The 5,584-nt window shown below is 41.9% G+C and overlaps 1 pseudogene; it reads left to right on the top strand.

Annotated features, from left to right (window-relative positions):
• The first annotated feature begins 3,211 nt into the window (after nucleotides 1-3,211).
• LOC139750080 (uncharacterized) lies at nucleotides 3,212-4,694 on the top strand (annotated as a pseudogene).
• The last annotated feature ends 890 nt before the right edge of the window (nucleotides 4,695-5,584 follow it).

The following is a 5,584-nucleotide window of genomic DNA, read 5'->3' as shown; positions in this document are numbered from 1 at the left end:
CATTTGAACGAAGGTATTCATGAAACTAACAAAGGAAGCCTTTCCTTTGTAATCCCGTTTGTAGTAACAGAAAGCCATTGAAGACGTGGATCGGGTCAGGCGAAGTTACACAGACTAACAAGATAGTCCTATAATCAATGGTCCTGTATCAGCACTGAACTCGAAATACGTCAGAACGACAATTTCAACCCAGGGCTGGAGGGCCAATTGATGATATTCTCACGTCTTGCTCAACCAAGTAACTTCGGTTAGACCTTGTTTATATCTAAACATAGTAAAGCTAATATAGTGAAGTTTGATGATAATATTTATATGTAAGTTGCAATATAGTTTATATAAGGTTCATACTTCAGATGGGTTCCTGATATACCTATTTACATTCTGATATATATATATATATATATATATATATATATATATATATATTTTTTTTTTTTTTTTTTTTTTTCAAACTATTCGCCATTTCCCGCGTTAGCGAGGTAGCGTTAAGAACAGAGAACTGGGCCATTGAGGGAATATCCTCACCTGGCCCCCTTCTCTGTTCCTTCTTTTGGAAAATTAAAAAAAATTGAGAGGGGAGGATTTCCAGCCCCCCGCTCCCTTCCCTTTTAGTCGCCTTCTACGACACGCAGGGAATACGTGGGAAGTATTCTTTCTCCCCTATCCCCAGGGATATATATATATATATATATATATATATGTTTCCCATTTTAGAAAGTTAATACAAGGAGGGGAGGATTTCCGGCCCCCCGCTCCCGTCCCCTCTAGTCGCTTTCTACGACACGCGAGGAATACGTGGGAAGTATTCTTTCACCCCTATCCCCAGGGATAATATACATATATATATACATATACACACACACACACATACACACACATACGCACATACACACACACACACACATACATATATATACATATGACAAATGTAAGAAACAATTTAGAAAACAAACTTTTAGCTTGAAATGAATGAAAAAAATGAATGTCACATAATGGTTCAACCTCTGGCTATTGAAAAGGAAATGTACAATTTATTCACACAAACGTCAATAGCAGTTCTCATCAATTTCACCACTGTATCAATAAGCTTCAATGTCTAAGCTACATTTTTCTCCAACTTCACTATTTTCTTGTCAAAAACACCATGCATGAAAACTATCACTCCAGTAACACAACTATAAACATTTACTTCCCCTTTAAAGTTCTGGGGAAGTCTGATGATGAGAGAGCTTGGGAAGTGAGTCAGTTGTTGTTCGCTGATGATACAGCGCTGGTGGCTGATTCATGTGAGAAACTGCAGAAGCTGGTGACTGAGTTTGGTAAAGTGTGTGGAAGAAGAAAGTTAAGAGTAAATGTGAATAAGAGCAAGGTTATTAGGTACAGTAGGGTTGAGGGTCAAGTCAATTGGGAGGTGAGTTTGAATGGAGAAAAACTGGAGGAAGTGAAGTGTTTTAGATATCTGGGAGTGGATCTGTCAGCGGATGGAACCATGGAAGCGGAAGTGGATCATAGGGTAGGGGAGGGGGCGAAAATTTTGGGAGCCTTGAAAAATGTGTGGAAGTCGAGAACATTATCTCGGAAAGCAAAAATGGGTATGTTTGAAGGAATAGTGGTTCCAACAATGTTGTATGGTTGCGAGGCGTGGGCTATGGATAGAGTTGTGCGCAGGAGGATGGATGGGCTGGAAATGAGATGTTTGAGGACAATGTGTGGTGTGAGGTGGTTTGATCGAGTAAGTAACGTAAGGGTAAGAGAGATGTGTGGAAATAAAAAGAGCGTGGTTGAGAGAGCAGAAGAGGGTGTTTTGAAATGGTTTGGGCACATGGAGAGAATGAGTGAGGAAAGATTGACCAAGAGGATATATGTGTCGGAGGTGGAGGGAACGAGGAGAAGAGGGAGACCAAATTGGAGGTGGAAAGATGGAGTGAAAAAGATTTTGTGTGATCGGGGCCTGAACATGCAGGAGGGTGAAAGGAGGGCAAGGAATAGAGTGAATTGGAGCGATGTGGTATACAGGGTTTGACGTGCTGTCAGTGGATTGAATCAAGGCATGTGAAGCGTCTGGGGTAAACCATGGAAAGCTGTGTAGGTATGTATATTTGCGTGTGTGGACGTGTGTATGTACATGTGTATGGGGGGGGGGTTGGGCCATTTCTTTCGTCTGTTTCCTTGCGCTACCTCGCAAACGCGGGAGACAGCGACAAAGTATAAAAAAAAAAAAAAAAAAAAAAATATATATATATATATGTATATAAAGGCAAGATAATAAAGCAAGAAAATAAGTACAAGGATGTAGTCAAGATAGTCTTTGACCAAGATAGACGTCATTGATGATGAAAACAAGATGACTGCGAAGATGTTTGAAAAAACCTTACACCACAGAAAAGCCATTGATATTCAAAATGATTATGAGGATGTAGTGATGATGGCGTTTGACCTTGGTAAATGCCTGTGATGTTGAAAATAACAACTTAATAAGCCAAAATGAAAAAATAAAAATCAAATCAAATAATCAATTCAAAAACAAGGGTAAGCAACCAGAAATAAAAGGACCTAGAAAGTCCAACAAATAACACCTACTATATGTTTCAGCGGGGGACAAACGCTGGTTTTCACAAATTTCTGCTAAACGAATGGTTGTATCACTGTGATATTTCGAAGGCGTTATAGGACGAGTGTGCGGTGCTCGTCTAACTCTCTCTCAACATCCTGAACACCCCCCAGACCAACCCATTCCCCCACCCACCCCAATATCGCAGCATCTCTCTCCCCATTTCCGTCTTCATCCCCATATTTACACCATCCATTGTCTGTATTTGATTTTGTCGTATTCTAATCACGTACATGAATGATAGGTATGACAGTATGTATATAGGTATCGTACATTAGTAATGATATGTAATACAGTTATTGTGTGTGGACGTGAAAACCAGAGTGCGTCAAACGACCATGAAAGCAACAGGTAATCCCATTGTTAATAACCGACGTGTCGACGGCGACCAGAAGGATGAAGTCAGTTTTGGTTTTGGACAACCAAATGAAATCGTTGATGGTTACTTCATGTCGTCTTTACGTTTTTAAATAAGAAATATATGCCTTAATATAATATCCACAATCCCCCATATCCCCTCCCTCCCTCTCTGATGTATGGGGTACCCACCATCACGAGGCTACAACACTAGCGACTGCCGAGGTGGAATCATCAGCAACAATGTTGTCCTTTTGCCTCCGTGGATGCAGGACAGCGTTTGTTCTTCGTCTTGTCACGTTGTACAAACGTGAATGCACCCGCAGTAGAACGTACATAAGTATGAATACGTTTGTAGACAATATATTCTGGTTCGAACATACATTATTACATTTATATACATATGAAATATGAAAGTAAAGCAGACTGTACTGTGTCGCAATGTCATATTAATTATCATAGCGAGGCGAGACTAATGTGTAACATAACATTAATTTTTATGCATACAGACCTTACGAGCGAGTTGGGCACATCTTGGGCATGGCTGTGTCAAGAGTGAGGGGCATAGTCAACACCACCACCACAGCCTCCCCTTCCACACCGGCACCACCAACACCTACATCGGCTGTTTGTGATAACTTTACTCTCGGTGCAATATGGCGCCACATCCACAAGAAGTTTTCGGTAAAACAATATTTAACACTGAGGGTCATACCAGCCCATCTGAAAACACATGGTATCCTCCCGGAGGATACCACTGACACAACAGTTTGGTGGATCCTGCACACCATGGGATTTCAATACAGACTGTCACAGCGAAAGATGTATGTAAGGAGGGAATCGCTGGACGTTGTGTGTCGTCGGATTGACGCTCTCCGGGCTCTACAGCGCCACCGAGAGGAGGGAAGGAAGGTGGTATATGTGGATGAGACGTGGTTTACCACCAGGATGGGCCAGTAGGGAGTAGGTAGATACCACACAGGCTCCAAGCAACACCACGTACAGTCGTCAGGTGCCACCTGGTGGAGAGGAGCGATTTGTAGTGGTCGCAGGTGGCACGGACGAAGGCTTTGTTGACGGCTCATACCTGTGCTACCCAGCCAAGACCAACCAGGATGATTATCATGGAGAAATGAATGCCGAACTGTTCCTGCGATGGCTATCAACGCAGCTCCTTCCGTCACTACCAGAGCCATCGGTACTTGTGCTAGATAATGCACCATACCACAGCCACCTGACGGAGGAGAGTCGATACCCTACCACAGCCACCAGGAAGGCGGACCTCATCAGGTGGCTGAAGCAGCGCAAGATTTCCATCCCACCTGCTGCTGCTACTCGCCCTGAGCTGCTGGTCCTCTGCCAGCAGAAGCGTCCACAGCCCCAGTATAAGATCGACAACACCATCCGTATGTGGGACCACCAGGTCATACAGTTGCTACCTGGCCACCCCGAGCTCAACGCCATTGAGCAAGTATGGGGATTTATGAAGTGTCATGTGCGCTCCACACTCCAGCGGTTTACCCGGACGGACCTAAAGGCAAGATTGGAAGAAGCCAGGCAATTGGTACACAAAGACGTGTGGGCGGGAGCTGTTCAGCACTCCAGTAAATTTGAAGAAGAATACTGGAGGACTGGCAACATACACGAGGGAGTCGAACCCGTTATTATTAACATCGCCAGTGATGATGAAGACGATGACGTTTTCTTTGATAGTGATTACGAATAAATTTGGTTTTCTCATGTTGTCATCATTTTATTCCTACAGTATTTTATATATATATATATATATATATATATATATATATATATATATATATATATATATATATATATATATATATATATATAGTAATGACTATTAAGCATAATATATATATGTATAGAGGGCAAAAATATATGCAGATTATAATTTCGTGATAATAGATATGAAAGAGACCAGTCAACAGACTGACAGCATATTAACTGGACCAGGTTAACAGTTTATGATGGGTAGGTACACAGTATGTACTAATAACAGCAATAACATTTCCTAGAAGGTCCAGACAACAGGTAATGGCAATACATCGTGATCACTTGGTTGACCATAAGGACTGTAAAATCGACCTTCTACATACTACACGTATGTAAATATGCTGTTGTACAGTGATTATCAACGTCAAATACGTCTTGCGTCTATGGAATTGTACCATACTGTTAGTTGATAAACATACCTATACATATACACCTACATAACATTTTATTATAACTGTATACTAAAGTTATGGGAAAATAGGGAGGGACACAAGGTTGGGTTAGGAGGAGTTAGGGGGAGAAGAAGAGGGATAACGAAGGCGAGAAGGGGGGAGGGGGTGTCGGGGGGTGGGGAATTGGGAGAGTTTTTTTTTTGGGGGGGCCACACTTCCCTTCGAAAGCGTCAATATGACTACTCGGTTTTGTATTTATTTTCACGTGTAAACTCCTCACGTAACACATATAGCAATGTGATATGTCAGCCATACATTTGACTCGGGTGTTAAAGATCGTGTGCTGAAATATCATAATGATACAATGAATCGTTTACGAGATATTTGCGAAAAACAGCGTTTGTCCGCCGCTGAAACGTACAGTAGTCAATGG

This window comes from Panulirus ornatus, chromosome 9 (genome assembly GCF_036320965.1).
Source record: "Panulirus ornatus isolate Po-2019 chromosome 9, ASM3632096v1, whole genome shotgun sequence".
Lineage (NCBI taxonomy): Eukaryota > Metazoa > Arthropoda > Malacostraca > Decapoda > Palinuridae > Panulirus > Panulirus ornatus.
This window is presented reverse-complemented; position numbering and strand designations above follow the sequence as displayed.